We start from the raw sequence: 18,356 nt of genomic DNA, 5'->3' as shown, positions 1-18,356 counted from the left end.
ACGGTTCGGGCGACCCGGCCATTTCCTTTACAAGTATCTGCTCGGTCGAATCTGCCCTCAGACTCTGAGTACTGTACACTCCACTTCGCGGCCCACTCTCAGCCACAGACCGCAGAGCGGCTGTCCAGCGAGCGAGAGCACAAGCCAAAAAGCGGAGGGAACACGAAAAAGATTGAAGGGGGCTCGCACGAAACCGAGTCGGCACCCTCCGCATAAAACTTGCAATGCTAAAAGCAATCATTTGATATATCTGCGTGGACTAACTTTGTCTTTTTGCATGATCATTTCCATGAACACCCGCCAAAAAACCTCCGCCCAACTTTGCCAAGTTGCCCGGAGGCTTGGGGGCTACTGTCGGAGCAATTGGCCACGGATACCCCGAAGACGGCAAGACAATAATTCAAGACATCGGGGCTAGCAAAGCCCCTCAGTCCGACTGCCCGGCTGCTCCTGCCGGCTCCCCGTCCGACTGCTCTGCCCGGCCGGATGCCGGCTGCCGACTGCGCCGACCAGCCGGCTGCCGACTGTAGCCCGACCCAACACCGACAAGACCCCGACGAGACGGCCATACCGCGGACGAGAAGGCTGTACCACGACGCCATCATGTACAGTGACACTTGTCCCTGGGCACTATTCATGAAGTGACCCAGGGGACAAGTGTGACACCCCACCATGCCTTGCCCATGCCACCACATAGCTTACTCTCTAAGCTAGCCATGCCTATATATATGGGCGCACATCCATCCATCCAGGATGGACTCTCACGCACACACCCTCAAGCAAGCTAGCTAGCCATCCATCCATCCACTCCCACGGGCAAGTATGCCCAAGCACACCCATACGGCCAGAGGCAACAGCCACCATGCCACATACATATGCAAAACCAGATGCCTATGACACTGAGCTTAGATACAGCTCCAAGAGCACTCTGTACCAGATATACATACCAGAAATATTCAGACCTGCAGGAGTAGGGGTATTATCTCTCCGGAGAGCCCTGAACCTGGATAAACTAGCGCGTGCTACTCGCATACCCGCTCCCGGGCCTATCAGCAGTAGTCTTATCCTCACACTAAGCCCTTGTGGCATCTGTCGACTCGCAAGCCCCCCGTGAGAATACCACGACAGATTACAAGATTCCAAGATTGTTGGGTCAAAGCATTTGTAATAGTGGACTAAACTCTTAACTAGCTACTGATATATTTCAAACAATCGGGGGTGAGGAATGACCAAACACAATATTCTAGAAGAAAGCAAATATTTGGAATTTATTTTATTTTATGCGAGGCCAAATGACTCATATCAATTACTTGGCTGTTGCCTTACAGGACAGAAGCTCTTACTACTTTTCACCACCACCCTAACCCTGCAACATAGTACTATCGCTTATGGGTCTGAGTCCTCTGGGAGCATCCGCATGGCGCGGCCTGACTGCCCAGACAAGTGTGGTAACGTCAGCATCCCGTACCCGTTCGGCACCGGGAATGGCTGCTTCCAAGAACCCTTTAGTGTCACATGCAATGCCAGTGGGCCATATCTAGCTTCAACCAGAGTTAGGATACTGGACATCAATCTTAGCATGGGTGAGATTCGTGTTCTGAACCCACGTATAGCATGGGAATGCAACTACACCGACGGCACCAATAGCAGCGGTTTGGATGGGTTAAGACTTGATCCTTTTCATAAGCTTTCCTACACCAAGAACAAGTTGATATCGATCCGTTGTGCTACACTTGGATTTATCGGAGGAATCACCAAGGGCGAGAACCAGCTTTTGTTCCCCATTGTTAACTCATGCTTTTCATTCTGGACTGGTTCAAGTTCAATCATTCATATATCATCTCTACAAATTTCGCAACTAAATATACAGATGGGGTCCCTTTGGTACTAGATTGGGTTGTTGGTAATAAAAGTTGTTCGGAAGCCACCAAGATGGGGTCATAGTATGCCTGTCAAGCCAAGAACAGCCAATGCATTAATGTGTCCAATGGCCCTGGTTACCGCTGCAACTGCTCTCAAGGTTATGAGGGCAATCCCTACCTACAAGGAGGGTGCCAAGGTATGTATATGCATCTTGCAGACTCAACCTACACTCTTTCTATTAGTTGATCCATGTTGGCATTCTCCTCACTTCCTTGAAATGACAGATATCAATGAGTGCGAACCTCCAAACCAGTCCTTCTATCCTTGCAAAGGTAATTGCAGAAATACCGGATGGAAACTACATCTGTCTATGCCCATCAGGATTCAGGAGCGATGATCCCAAGAGCATACCCTGCGTTCCAGCTGATCCAAAGAAAGCGCTGAAGGTGGTTTTAGGTAATGATGTTGTTACTTGTTAGTAATCAAAATATTCTGTACCAATTATACAACTCCAAGTACACTTTGTATGCATGTTATATGGCGAAACAATGGCGCAGTATGTTGCACTGGTTTTTAGGCAAACGTGGACAGTGCCGCTAGTTGAAATGATGGTAATTAACTATCATGATTTTCAGGAGAGCGGCGATTTGGCTCCCGGGCTCAGATGAGCCCGGGCCAAATGAAAAAATAGAAAAAAAATTCAAAAAATTCCAAAAACAATTCGGGTGGTAGATAATTAGGTGCGTGAGATTCGCTGCAAAATGCAACTCGTTTGGACATTTGAGCAAGTCTGTGCAAAAAAGACAAAATCGGGGTCTGTGAAAAAGTTTACTGTTCACAAACTGTTTTGACCCGATTTGTCTTTTTTGCCGAGGCCTACTCAGATGTCCAAATGGGTTGAATTTTGGAGCGGACCTCACGCATCAACTTATCTACCACCCGAATTTTTTTTGGATTTTTTTGAATTTTTCTAGTATTTGTTTTGAATTTTTTGCTTATCAGGTGCAGATGAGCCCGGGCTCCAGGATGAATTATCCGATTTTCAGGCATATCCTTCAGTGTTGTCTTCCTCATGGTTTGTATCCTTGCTCTACGGGCTGAATATCAGAAAAGGAAGCTTGCCGAAGAGAAGGACAAATTCTTTGATCAGAATGGTGGTCAGATATTATATCGCCAAATTATGTCAAAAGAAGTCGACACGTTGAAGATATTCACACAAGAAGATCTGAAGAAAGCTACAAACGATTTTGACAAGAGCAAAGAACTGGGCAGGGGTGGTCATGGCACTGTCTACAAGGGCGTTCTGAAGGATAACAGGGTAGTCGCCGTGAAACGCTCAAAGATAATGAACGTGGCCGAAACTGGTGAATTCGTGCAGGAGATTATTATACTTTCACAGACCAACCACCGGAATGTGGTCTGGCTTCTGGGCTGCTGCTTAGAGGTGGAAGTCCCCATACTGGTCTATGAATTCATCCCAAATGGCACTCTATTTGAGTTCATCCATCATAGCTACGGGAGTCCACCTCCCTCGCTGGACACCCGTCTTAGGATTGCTCAAGAATCTGCCGAAGCACTGGCGTATCTGCATTTGTCCATGAATCACCCTATAGTGCATGGGGATGTCAAGTCTATGAACATTCTCTTGGACGACAACTACATGGCGAAGGTGACTGACTTTGGGGCGTCAAGGATGCTCCCCAAGGACGCGGCCCAGTTCATGACGATGGTGCAAGGCACCCTGGGTTACCTGGACCCCGAGTACCTGCAAGAGCGACAACTCACGGAGAAGAGTGATGTCTACAGTTTCGGGGTCGTGCTGCTGGAGCTGATCACAGGGAAGACAGAGATCTATAACGACGGGCCCAATGAAGGCAAGAGCCTCGTGCGGTCCTTCCTTCTCGCGATGAAGGAGGACAGCCTTGAGGACATACTGGACCCGAGCATCGTGCGCGCAGGGACGACGACGCTGCTGGGAGAAGTGGCCGAGCTGGGGAGGATGTGCTTGGGTCCCATGGGTGAAGAGAGGCCTTCAATGACCCAGGTGGCCGACAGGCTGAAGGCTCTGCGAAGCACCTGGAGGGAAGAGCGGGTGCTGGACCGTGCCATGACGGAAAATATGGTCGTGCCCATGCCACCTGCGGCAGCTCCGATGCCTTTGGATCTCGCGTCATCGTCGTCGGGAGCCCCCTCGACGGTGCCGGACATGTCCGGAATGAGCATGGAGGCACCCAGATGATGGTTCAATTTGAACCTTAGTGACTGGAGGAAGTGTGTGCGCTAAGAGGCTTAGAGCGTCCAAGATTTATCCACTGTCCAGCAGAAATGTACAGGTAGTTCTACTGTATTATGGGTATCCAAGTAGATGTTGGAATTTGCTGTGTGTTTTGTGTTTCAGTGTGGAGTCTGCAATGTGAGTGTGAAGGGACACAAAATCCAGTTCCCTTTCTTCCCGTATTCAGTATGTGAATCCAGTGTTAGTATGAAGGGAAAATTCAGTTCGCCGCAACGGATCGATCATCGATTCAATTGGGCCGTGCCGACTATCATTTGGATTTTTTTTCTTAAAGAAACATTCGGATCTATTAACCAAACAAGTAGGATATTCCTACAGGAAGAACACAGGAAGATTTTTTGGGCATGGTCGCCGGATCGCTTCGGAAACTTCTCAGTGCGTTCAGCATATAAACTGATGATTGCGCTGCAGCGTGATACAAGTTCAGCATCAAACTCGCTTACGTGAAGGAAAGCTTCTACGTGCTCAGGCAATTTGGTATGAGAATGGACTTTCTGGCTATGTCCATGGAAGCATATGCAATACGTGATGGTGCCCAGCTGGCGTTTGATCTTGGGTACAGACGAGTGCACATTTGAAAATTGAAACAGATGCACAATTGGTGGTTAAATTGTGGAATTCTCTTGAGAGTGACCGCTCGGAGATAGCTAACAGGATTAAGGAAACTCAAGAGCTTTGCGGGAATTTTGTGGAGTTTCAACTATCCTACATACCTAGAGAAGCAAATGAACTGGCACGTTTTATGTCATTATGTGCTAAACAGTGTAGTACCTCTAGGCGTCGATGTCTTTGGATCAACTATATTCCGCCCTTCCTCGAGGCTCGTGTGTGGAAGGATTGTAATCCCGCTGGTTAAATTAATAAAGCTCTTGATTCTCAAAAATAAATTAAAAGAAGCAGGACGAAGATGAGGCTAGAGGACCCAATTGCAAAGGTAATTCGGCGCCACTGCCACATCGATACAAACTCTAGCCTCATCATCGAGAACCGATGACAGGAATCTATGCCCGTGAATCATGGACGCTAACTGATGACAGGAATCTATGTCGACGAATCATGGACGTTGCCGGACACAACACCATAGGTGTTAGGGATTTATAAAGGCCAATGTTTAAAACGAACGAGCATTAGATGAATGATAAGATTTAAAACATACTCTCTCCATCCCAAAATTCTATCTAGACAAATATAAGACAAGAATTTTGGAAATGAGGTAATATATTTTAGGGTTAAGTAAGACAGGAATTTTGACAAACATTGGGGGTGTTTGGTTCAGGGACTTTTTAGTCCCAGAGACTAGAAAAAGTCTCTAAAAAGTCCCTAGGAACCAAACGGGAGGGACTTTTTCTACACGGACTAGAAAAAGACTCTACTGGAGAGTCTTTTTTGATTAGTCCCTGGGACTAGAAAAAGTCCTAAGACTTCTGAACCAAACACCCCCTTAGTGATTGGTTTGTAATAAATTATAAGTTACCTTGTATCCAACCTCCATGGCACTAGCCACTGGGTGCGTGAAAATGGCACAATCAAACCGGCATGCTAACCGGAATTGTGCCATCGACTCCCCTCTCCTCGCCGCCGGCCGCCTCCTCATCCCTACCCTAAACCCTAATTTGTTTTCCGCCCTCTTGTTTCATCCTCCCGGCTCCCGAGGTTGAATAGCCATCGCTTCGGTACAAGCAGCATGCCACGTGGCAATGCCTACAAATTTTTGCTTCACAACTGACAAGTGGACCGCCTCCGTGGCGAACTGATTGACTAATCACCGTCTAACCCCACGCCACGTCAGCACAAGTCTCACCCATAAATGGACGCAGTTAAGGCTAAGAGGTGACTCGACAGCGCTATCTCCCTGACAGGTAGGACATGGCGAACGAGTCGCACTTGCTCAGCACCGACGCCGACGAGGCGGCCCTCCCGGCCGGGCCCGCCGACGGCAGCCGGAACGGCCCGCCGCCGCGCGCGCTTGTGGCCGAGCGCCAGCAGGTCCTCCATGATCGTGTCCGACGGCGGCGGCGCGTCCACGTCCCCGGCGAGCCTCCCCTCCAGCATCTCCAGCACGCGCGCCATGCTCGGCCGCGCCCAGGCCTTCTCCTGCGCGCACCACAGCGCCACGTGCACCGCGCGCCGCACCGCCGCCTGCTCCGCCTCCCCGACGAGCCTCCGGTCCACGACCTCCATCACGCGCCCCGCCTGCGTCATCTCGGCGGCGATCTTGGGCAGGTACGACCACCCGCCGTCCTCCTCGGGCCGCACGCAGCGGCGGCCGGCGACCAGCTCCAGCAGCACCATGCCGTAGCTGTAGACGTCGGACTTCTCGGTGACGCCGGCGCCGAGGAGCCACTCGGGCGCCAGGTAGCCCGCGGTGCCGCGCACCGCCGTGACCACCCGGCTCTGGTCCTTGCCGGCGAGCTTGGAGAGGCCGAAGTCGGAGAGGACGCCCCGGAAGCCGTCGTCGAGGAGGATGTTCTCCGGCTTGACGTCCAGGTGCAGCACCTTGGAGCGGCAGTCGTGGTGCAGGTAGGCGAGCGCCTTGGCCACGTCGACGGCGACCTGGTGGCGGCGCGGCCACGGCAGGCAGCCGCGCGGGCGGTCCTCATCGGCGCCGCCGCCGGGGGCGGGGGCGGGGAAGATCCAGCGGTCGAGGGAGCCGTGGTCCATGTACTCGTAGACGAGGAAGCGCGGGGAGCCGAGGCAGAAGCCGAGGAGGCGGGCCAGGTTGACGTGCTGCGCGCCGGCGATGGCCGCCACCTCCGCCCGGAACTCCTTGTCGGCGCGTCCGGCGGGGCCGGGTCCGTCGGCGGCGATCCGCTTCACCGCCACGGGGGGCCGTCGTCGAGGACGCCGCGGAAGACCGTGCCCGAGGCGCCCCGCCCGGCCACGCACCGGAAGTCGTCCGTGGCCGCCGCCAGCGCGTGCAGCGAGAACTTGCGCGGCAGCCCGGCGACCTTGCGGAAGTAGCTGTACTCGGCGCGCAGCTCCTCGCCGTCGTCCAGCGCCCGCCGCGCCGCCATGCGCTCCGCCCGCCCCGCCGTGCAGTCGAGCAGCAGCAGCAGCGTGAGGACGGTCGCGGCCAGGACGGCGGCCGTGGAGAGGTAGAAGGGCCTGGAGAGTGGGCGCAGGCAGAGGTAGAGGGCCACCTCGGCCGCCACCAGCACCGTGACGGCCACCGCGACGGCGAGGACCTTGGCCTTTCTGCTGCTCCCCATCCGTGGTCTGATCCCTGACTGACCATCGTCCAAGAAGGTCTTGCGCCTCGTCCTACTCCCAGTTTGTTTAGACTTGCTGAATGTCTCTCTTGAGTCGTAAATTTGGAATAGGATAGGATAGGAAACAGGAGGGCAACTGTTGAAACCGAGAATAGAATAGAAAACCCTAGGATAGGCAGCAGGAGGGCAATTTGTGACAGCTGGCGCTAGCATGCCGACCATATCTGAATCACCACCATGAGGCCGTGGACTGCAGCGTCGTTGGCCGATCAGCACCCGTGTGGAAGTCCATCAGACTAGACACAATGGATACTAAGATAGAGTAGTAACATGCCCATGTTATTAGTTTATGTTACTACCTTTATAGTGAGGAGTAACATATGTGTGGTAACATGCAACACTTCATTTATTAGGCTATAGACACATCTTGCCTTGATATGTGTGATGTTACTCATACTAGTAGTAACTAGCTATGTTACCACTTTGATCTCTTTCTTCATTTATTGCATGCCACATCATCTATTTAACCTAGATATGTGTGATGTTACTACCTATGTTACTCCCATTGTGAGTAGTCTCACGTCGCCGCCACGGTCCGCCACCAAGCAGATAGCCCGATGTGCCCAACCTCCCGCCACCGCCGCAAGAAGGACACGGCAGCCACCTGCCGCGGCTCCTCGGCAGGGCCATCTAGCCGGGAGTGGACGCCACCACATCCCGAGTTAGGCAGCGCCGCCCGCCGAAAAGGACCCCATGGCCCGCCTTGCCATGGATTCTAAGGAGGCCAGTATCCCCTCGCCGAAAGAGGTGCTTGTGCCGGAGCAAGCCGGCGCGTGAGGAGTGATGCGGCTTGAACTACGTCGGTATTTTCCCGAAAGAGGGAGGGATGATGCAGCACAACTACGGTAGGTATTTCCCTCAGTGATGAGACCAAGGTTATCGAACCAGTAAAAGAACCATGGAACACTACATGAACGGTACCTGCACACAAAGAACAAATACTTGCAACCCGACGTAAAAGAGGGGTTGTCAATCCCTCACGGGTAAAAAGATAGGTAAAATTGTATTAGATTGGACAAATAGATCTCGCGGGGACGCGAGATAAAATAATACCAATAAATTGCAGCAAGGTATTTTTGTGTTTTTGGATTAATAGATCTGAAAATAAAAATAGATCTCGAAGGCAAATATGATAAAGAAGAGACCCGGGGGCCGTAGATTTCACTAGTGGCTTCTCTCGAGAAAAATAGTATACGACGGATAAACAAATTACTGTTGGGCAATTGATAGAACTTCAAATAATCATGATGATATCCAGACAATGACCATTATATAGGCATGATACATCTCCAACGTATCTATAATTTTTGATTGTTCCATGCTATATTATATTCTGTTTTGGATGATTAATGGGCATTATTATACACTTTTATATTATTTTTTGGCACTAACCTATTAACCAGAGGCCCAGCCCAAATTGCTGTTTTTTTTGCCTATTTCAGTGTTTCGCAGAAAAAGAATATCAAATGGAGTCCAAACGGAATTAAACCTTCGGAAACGTGATTTTCGGAACAAACGTGATCCACAGGACTTGGAGTCTACGTCAAGAAATCAACCAGGAGAGCATGAGGCAGGGGGGCGCGCCTACCCCCCTTGGGCGCGCCCTCCACCCTCGTGGCGTCCTCGTTGCTCCACCGACGTACTTCTTCCTCCTATATATACCTACGTACCCCAAAACTATCAGATACGGAGCCAAAAACCTATTTCCACCGTCGCAACCTTCTGTACCCGCGAGATCCCATCTTGGGGCCTTTTCCAGCGCTCCGCCGGAGGGGGCATTGATCACGTAGGGCTTCTACATCAACACCATAGCCTCTCTGATGATGTGTGAGTAGTTACCTCAGACCTTCGGGTCCATAGTTATTAGCTAGATGGCTTCTTCTCTCTTTTTGGATCTCAATACAAAGTTCTCCACGATTCTCGTGGAGATCTATTCGATGTAATCTTCTTTTGCGGTGTGTTTGTTGAGACCAATGAATTGTGGGTTTATGATCAAGTTTATCTATGAACAATATTTGAATCTCCTCTGAATTCTTTTATGTATGATTGGTTATCCTTGCAAGTCTCTTCGAATTATCAGTTTGGTTTGGCCTACTAGATTGATCTTTCTTGCAATGGGAGAAGTGCTTAGCTTTGGGTTCAATCTTGCGGTGTCCTTTCCCAGTGACAGCAGGGGCAGCAAGGCACGTATTGTATTGTTGCCATCGAGGATAAAAGATGGGGTTTATATCATATTGCATGAGTTTATCCCTCTACATCATGTCATCTTACTTAAAGCATTACTCTATTCTTATGAACTTAATACTCTAGATGCATGCTGGATAGCGGTCGATGTGTGGAGTAATAGTAGTAGATGCAGGCAGGAGTCAGTCAACTTGTCACGGACGTGATGCCTATATACATGATCATACCTAGATATTCTCATAACTATGCTCAATTCTATCAATTGCTCGACAGTAATTTGTTCACCCACCGTAATACTTATGCTCTTGAGAGAAGCCACTAGTGAAACCTATGGCTCCGGGTCTATTTTCCATCATATTAATCTTCCAACACCTAGTTATTTCTTTTGCCTTTTATTTTACTTTGCATCTTTATTTCTCTTTATCATAAAAATACCAAAAATATTATCCTATCATATCTATCAGATCTCACTCTCGTAAGTGACCGTTGAGGGATTGACAACCCCTTTATCGCGTTGGTTGCGAGGTTCTTGTTTGTTTGTGTAGGTGCGTGGGACTCGAGCGTGGTCTCCTACTGGATTGATACCTTGGTTCTCAAAAACTGAGGGAAATGCTTACGCTACTTTACTGCATCACCCTTTCCTCTTCAAGGGAAACCAACACAGTGCTCAAGAGGTAGCAAGGCATCACGTCCAAGATTAGTAGACCGACTCCTGCCTGCATCTACTACTATTACTCCATACATCGACCGCTATCCAGCATGCATCTAGTGTATTAAGTTCATGGAGAAACGGAGTAATGCAATAAGAACGATGACATGATGTAGACAAGATCTACTCATATAGGAATAGACCCCATCTTGTTATCCTTAATAGAGACGATACATATGTGTCGTTTCCCCTTCTGTCACTGGGATTGAGCACCATAAGATCGAACCCATCACAAAACACCTCTTCCCATGGCAAGAAAAATTGATCTAGTCGGCCTAACTAAACCAAAGATTCGAAGAAGAAATACGAGGTTATAAGTAATCATGCATATAAGAGATCAAAAGACTCAAATAACTTTCATGGATAAAAACATAGATCTGATCATAAACTCAAAGTTCGTCGAATCCCAACAAACACACCGTAAAAAGAGTTACATCAAATAGATCTCCAAGAGACCATTGTATTGAGAATCAAAAAAGAGACAGGAAGACATCTAGCTACTAACTATGGACCCGTAGGTCTATAATGAACTACTCACGCATCATCGGAGAGGCACCAATGAGGATGATGAACCCCTCCGTGATGGTGTCTAGATTGGATCTGGGGTTTCTGGAACTTGCGGCGACTGGAATTGATTTTCGTCGACTCCCCTAGGGTTTCTGGAATATTGGGGTATTTATAGAGCAAAGTGGTAGTGCACGAGGCGGCCGAGGTGGGCAGAACCCACCAGGGCACGCCTGGGCCCCCAGGCGCGCCCAGGTGGGTTGTGCTCCCCTCAGAGCCCCCCTTTGGTACTTCCTTGGCCCAACTTGTGTCTTCTGGTCCAAAAAAATCTCCAAAAAGTTTCCCTGCGTTTGGATTCCGTTTGGTATTGATTTTCTGCGAAGTAAAAAACAAGCAAAAAACAACAACTGGCACCGGGCACTATGTCAATAGGTTAGTCCCGAAAAATGATATAAAGTTGCTATAAATGATTGTAAAACATCCAAGAATGATAATATAGCAGCATGGAACAATAAAAAATTATTGATACGTTGGAGACGTATCAAGGAGCATGAGGGCAGCATGACATCACCACGCTGGAGCCAGCCGACGCTCACCATGCATCCCCTTGTCTTCCAGGGCTTCACCGACGAGCCAACCAATGGAGGCCTGGGCTGCTGCTACCTTCGACCGGCCATACGCATGGCGGTTGTGCCGGATCGATTGCACCATATGGGAGCATCACACGTATAGTAGGCATGCCACAAGTCCGACGAGACAAAGCATCCGGGAAGATTGGGATGATTTTCGTCCAGCCGTAGGACCCGGTCCCGGCGTGATGTACGGGACGCGGCACGACCACCGCGCATCATCTACCGCCATGCCGTCCATCTGCAGCAGATCGCGAGCATCCAACACACTCGCACGACGGTGCGTCCAGATCAGGCCAGCCATGGAGGGGACTAGATGGGTGATACATCCATTTTGCATCATGCTTTTATATCGGTATTTATTGCATTATGGGCTGTTATTACACATTATGTCACAATACTTATGCCTATTCTCTCTTATTTTGCAAGGTTTACATGAAGAGGGAGAATGCCGGCAGCTGGAATTCTGGACTAGAAAAGGAGCAAATATTAGAGACCTATTCTGCACAACTCCAAAAGTCCTGAAACTCCACGGAAGTCATTTTTGGAATTAATAAAAAATACTAAGCGAAGAAAATACCAGAGGGGGCCCACACCTTGGCCACGAGGGTGGGAGGCGCGCCCTACCCCCTGGGCGCGCCCCCTTGCCTCGTGGGCCCCCTGGCAGGCCTCCGGTGCCCATCTGTGGCTATATGGTGTCTTCTACAGAAGCAAGCTTTCGGGAAGAAACTCCGCCGCCACGAGGCGGAACCTTGGCAGAACCAATCTAGGGCTCCGGCAGAGCTGTTCTGCCGGCTAAACTTCCCTCCGGGAGGGGGAAATCATCGCCATCGTCATCACCAACGATCCTCTCATCGGGAGGGGGTCAATCTCCATCAACATCTTCACCAGCACCATCTCCTCTCAAACCCTAGTTCATCTCTTGTATCCAATCTTTGTCCCAAAGCCTCAGATTGGTACCTGTGGGTTGCTAGTAGTGTTGATTACTCCTTGTAGTTGATGCTAGTTGGTTTATTTGGTGGAAGATCATATGTTCAGATCCATTATGCATATTAATACCCCTCTGATTATGAACATGAATATGATTTGTGAGTAGTTACGTTTGTTCCTGAGGACATGGGAGAAGTCTTGCTATTAGTAGTCATGTGAATTTGGTACTAGTTCGATATTTTGATGAGATGTATGTTGTCTTTCCTCTAGTGGTGTTATGTGAACGTCGACTACATGACACTTCACCATTGTTTGGGCCTAGAGGAAGGCATTGGGAAGTAATAAGTAGATGATGGGTTGCTAGAGTGACAGAAGCTTAAACTCTAGTTTATGAGTTGCTTCGTAAGGGGCTGATTTGGATCCATATGTTTCATGCTATGGTTAGGTTTACCTTAATACTTATTTTGTAGTTGCGGATGCTTGCAATAGGGGTTAATCATAAGTGGGATGCTTGTCCAAGAAAGGACAACACCCAAACACCGGTCCACCCACATACCAAATTATCAAAGTAACGAATGCGAATCATATGAGCGTGATGAAAACTAGCTTGACGATAATTCCCAAGTGTCCTCGGGAGCGCTTTTCTCTATATAAGAGTTTGTCCAGGCTTGTCCTTTGCTACAAAAAGGATTGGGCCATCTTGCTGCACCATATTTACTTTCATTACTTGTTACTTGTTGCCAATTACCTTATCACAAAACTACCTATTACCGATAATTTCAGTGCTTGCACAGAATACCTTGCTGAAAACCGCTTATCATTTCCTTCTGCTCCTCGTTGGGTTCGACACTCTTACTTATCGAAAGGACTACGATAGATCCCCTATACTTGTGGGTCATCAAGACTCTTTTCTGGCGCCGTTGCCGGGGAGTGAAGCGCCTTTGGTAGGTGGAATTTGGTAAGGAAAAATTTATATAGTGTGCTGAAATTTTATTGTCACTTGTTACTATGGAAAACAATCCTTTGAGGGGTTTGTTCGGGGTATCTTCACCCCGTCCGGAACCACAATTAACTACCGCTCAACCTACTGAACCTACTGAAAATGTTTACTTTGAAATTCCTTCGGGTATGATAGAGAAACTGCTAGCTAATCCTTTTGCAGGAGATGGAACATTGCATCCCGATTTACACTTAATCTATGTGGATGAAGTTTGTGGATTATTTAAGCTTGCAGGTATGCCCGAGGATGTCATCAAGAAGAAGGTTTTCCCTTTATCTTTGAAGGGAGATGCATTGACATGGTTTAGGCTATGTGATGATATGGGATCATGGAATTACAAACGATTGAAATTGGAATTTCATCAGAAGTTTTATCCTATGCATCTTCTTCATCGTGATCGTAATTATATATATAATTTTTGGCCTCGCGAAGGAGAAAGCATCGCTCAAGCTTGTGGGAGGCTTAAGTCAATGTTATATTCATACCCCAATCATGAGCTCTCAAGAGAAATGATTATTCAAAAAATTTATGCTCGGCTTTCTCTCAATAATCGCTCCATGCTCGATACTTCTTGTACTGGCTCTTTTATGATGAAGACTATTGAATTCAAATGGGATTTATTGGAAAGAATTAAACGCAACTCTGACGATTGGGACCTCGACGAAGGTAAGGAGTTAGGTATAACACCTAAGTTTGATTGTGTTAAATCTTTTATGGATACCGATGCTTTCCGTGAATTTAGCACTAAATATGGACTTGACTCTGAGATAGTAGCTTCTTTCTGTGAATCATTTGCTACTCATGTTGATCTCCCTAAGGAGAAGTGGTTTAAATATAATCCTCCCATTGAAGTAAACGTAGTTGCACCTATTAAAGTTGAAGAAAAGACTATCACTTATAATGATCCTATTGTTCCTACTGCTTATGTTGAGAAACCACCTTTCCCTGTTAGAATAAAGGATCGTGCTAAAGCTTCAACTGTAGTCAACAAAAGTAATATTAGGACACACAAACCCCCTGAGCAAGTTAAAGTTGAACCTAAAATTGCTATGGTTAAAGATCTATTGGCTGATAATATCGATGGGCATGTTATTTACTTCTGTGATGAGACTGCTAGAATTGCTAAACCTGGTGCTAGGGATGGCAATGGGTACCCATTACCCACGTACCCTGCGGGTAAAAACCCTATTAGGGCAAGGGTATGGGTCAAAAAAAATACTCATGGGTACATAAATAGAAAAATTTCATATCCATCGGTTATAGTGGGTACGGGTATGGTTTGGTATAACCCATACCCATGTACCCATGTGCCCGCATATAATATGAGAAATAGGCCTTATATATTATTTATCCACATATTAAACATATTATATGTACATAAATCCCACAACCCTAAAAGGACCTCATCATGCATTCATGCTAGGCTGCCGCACCACAATAGCTAGCCCACGAACGAGTATGCGTTGTTGTCATGATGTGTTGTTGTTTGTAAATTATTATTATAAGTTGTTGTTTATGAAAATGTAATGATCAAATTGATGTGTTGCAAATCTGGGCAATTTTACCCACGGGTACCCATTTACCATCATGGGTGACGGGTATGGGAAAAATTGTACCCGTCAACGGGTATGGGTACATGTGATGGGTAAGGTTTGGGATGACGGATAAGGGTATAGGGTGGCTCCACCCGTACCCAAACCCTGCGGGTGCCATCCCTGGTGCTAAAGATAAACATAGACCTGTGGTAGGCATGCCTGTTATTTTTGTTAAAATAGGAGATCATTGTTATCATGGCTTGTGTGATATGGGTGCTAGTGCTAGTGCAATACCTCATTCTTTATACGAAGAAATTATGCATGATATTGCACCTGCTGAGATAGAAGATCGATGTTACCATTAAGCTTGCCAATAGAGATACTATTTCACTGATTGGGATTGTTAGAGATGTTGAAGTCTTGTGTGGGAAGGTTAAATCCTGCTGATTTTCTTGTTCTTGGTTCCCCACACGATAGCTTTTGTCCCATTATATTTGGTAGAGCCTTCTTGAACACTGTTAATGCTAGGATAGACTGCGAAAAGGATGTTGTTACTAATGCTTTGGGGGATATGTCTCATGAGTTTAATTTTGCTAAATTTAGTAGACAACCCCGTGATGAGGAATTGCCTAGTAAAGATGGAATTATTGGTCTTGCTTCTATTGCCGTGCCTCCTAGTGATCCTTTAGAACAATATTTGCTAGACCATGAAAATGATACATTTATGAATGAAAGAAGGGAAATAGATGAAGTATTCTTTAAACAGGGACCTATTCTGAAACACAACTTGCCTGTTGAAATTCTAGGGGATTCTCCTCCACCGAAGGGTGATCCCGTGTTTGAGCTTAAACCATTACCTGATACTCTTAAATATGCTTATCTTGATGAAAAGAAGATATATCCTGTTATTATTAGTGCTAACCTTTCAGAGAAAGAGGAAGAGAAATTATTGAAAACTCTGAAGAAGCACCGTGCTGCTATTGGATATACTCTTGATGATCTTAAGGGCATTAGTCCCACTCTATGTCAACACAAAATAAATTTGGAGAAAGACGCCAAACCAGTTATTGATCACCAACGACGGCTAAATCCTAAGATGAAAGAAGTGGTAAGAAAGGAAATATTAAAGCTCCTTGAGGCAGGTATAATTTATCCCGTTGCTGATAGCCAGTGGGTGAGTCATGTCCATTGTGTCCCTAAGAAGGGAGGTATTACTGTCGTTCCTAATGATAAAGATGAATTGATCCCGCAAAGAATTATTACAGGTTATAGGATGGTAATTGATTTCCGCAAACTAAATAAAGCTACTAAAAAATATCATTACCCTTTGCCTTTTATTGATCAAATGCTAGAAATATTATCCAAACATACACATTTTTGCTTTCTAGATGGTTACTCTGGTTTCTCTCAAATACCTGTGTCAGCTGAGGATCAAGAAAAGACCACTTTTACTTGCCCTTTCGGTACTTTTGCTTGTAGACGTATGCCTTTTGGTTTATGTAATGCACCTGCTACCTTTCAAAGATGCATGATGGCTATATTCTCTGACTTTTGTGAAAAGATTTGTGAGGTTTTCATGGATGATTTCTCCGTTTATGGATCCTCTTTTGATGGTTGCTTGAGCAACCTTGATCGAGTTTTGCAGAGATGTGAAGAAACTAATCTCGTCTTGAATTGGGAGAAATGCCACTTTATGGTTAATGAAGGCATTGTCTTGGGGCATAAAATTTCTGAAAGAGGCATTGAAGTTGATAAAGCTAAAGTTGATGCTATTGAAAAGATGCCATGTCCTAAGGACATCAAAGGTATAAGAAGTTTTCTGGGTCATGCCGGTTTTTATAGGAGGTTCATTAAGGACTTCTCAAAAATTTCTCGGCCTCTGACTAATCTATTAAAAAAAGATATTCCTTTTGTATTTGATGATGATTGTGTAGAGGCATTTGAAATACTTAAGAAAGCTTTGATTTCTGCACCTATTGTTCAGCCACCTGATTGGAATTTACCTTTTGAAATTATGTGTGATGCTAGTGATTATGCTGTAGGTGCTATTCTAGGGCAAAGAGTTGATAAGAAATTAAATGTTATTCAATATGCTAGTAAAACTCTAGACAATGCCCAGAGAAATTATGCTACTACTGTAAAAGAATTTTTAGCAGTTGTTTTTGCTTGTGATAAGTTCAGACCTTTTATTGTTGATTCTAAAGTAACTATTCACACTGATCATGCTGCTATTAAATACCTTATGGAAAAGAAAGATGCTAAACCTAGACTTATTAGATGCGTTCTCTTGCTACAAGAATTTGATTTACATATTATTGATAGAAAGGGAGCTGAGAACCCCGTTGCAGACAACTTGTCTAGGTTAGAGAATGTTCTTGATGACCCACTAACTATTGATGATAGCTTTCCCAATGAACAATTGGCTGTCATAAATGCTTCTCGAACTGCTCCATGGTATGCTGATTATGCTAATTACATTGTTGCTAAATTTATACCACCTAGTTTCACATACTAGCAAAAGATAAAGTTTTTCTATGATTTGAGACATTACTTTTGGGATGACCCACATCTTTATAAAGGAGTAGATGGTGTTATTAGACGTTGTGTACCTGAGCATGAACAAGAACAGATCCTACGTTATTAGACGTTGTGTACCGAAGATCTTTATTGGATTTGTTTTTCATCACCAGCACGTCGAGGTGAAAGATGTGCAGGTTCAGTGGGTCCTCTTGCGTTTTCACTGACATGTGGGACTGCATATGAGCAAACAGACGATGGGCTCCGTGCATCTGCTGGCTAGCTGAGAAGAGAGATAGAGAAGGGCCGAGCACGGACTCCAGGAAATTTGTTCGACGTACTCGATATAGTGGAGTAACCAGCACCTCGATATAGTGGGGTGGCATGGGCCATAACTAGCATTCATGTCTAGCAGTACGGCACACGCCACCCACACGAGTCCCATCCGACACCAATTTTCTTGGAGTCCGTGATAGCTCCAGCCATCTCTTCTCCCTCCTGTTTTTTCAGCCATCGCGCGGCGGGCAAGGTGGGGGTTTGCCGATAGTCGGTTTGCTCAACTGCGGTCCCACTTGTAAGTGAAAATGCAACACAGCACACATTCCCCCTTGAGCGGCGTGCCGGACAAACCGTGTGGGGGTGCGACGCGAACATGGCAGGCTTTTCCTTTTGAACTTGTAACTTGTAAAATTTGGTTCTGCTCCATGGGGCGACCGATAGATAGAAATAACGATTTTACCTAGAGTAATGAGAAATTTGGTTCTGGCACGGTTCATGCATGGAGTACGTAGGAAAATTATGAAGTTGATGCGGAAGGTAAGATAATTACTAGTAGTACCATATACTACTACATGGATTTGACGGAAAGATAAAGATACATACGGATCCATCAACGACATCCTCACGCCCTAGTGCACCGG

The 18,356-nt window shown here is 46.7% G+C and overlaps 2 pseudogenes; one reads left to right on the top strand and one right to left on the bottom strand.

Moving 5' to 3' along the window:
- The first annotated feature begins 1,136 nt into the window (after nt 1-1,136).
- LOC109732939 (wall-associated receptor kinase 3-like) lies at nt 1,137-5,046 on the top strand (annotated as a pseudogene).
- A 782-nt stretch (nt 5,047-5,828) lies between these two features.
- Nucleotides 5,829-7,475, bottom strand: LOC109732927 (probable receptor-like protein kinase At5g20050; annotated as a pseudogene).
- Nucleotides 7,476-18,356: the final 10,881 nt, after the last annotated feature.

This window comes from Aegilops tauschii, chromosome 7 (assembly GCF_002575655.3).
Source record: "Aegilops tauschii subsp. strangulata cultivar AL8/78 chromosome 7, Aet v6.0, whole genome shotgun sequence".
NCBI classification, from domain to species: Eukaryota; Viridiplantae; Streptophyta; class Magnoliopsida; order Poales; family Poaceae; genus Aegilops; species Aegilops tauschii.
Note: the sequence above shows the minus strand (reverse complement) of the source record. Positions and strands in the feature narration are given on the sequence as shown.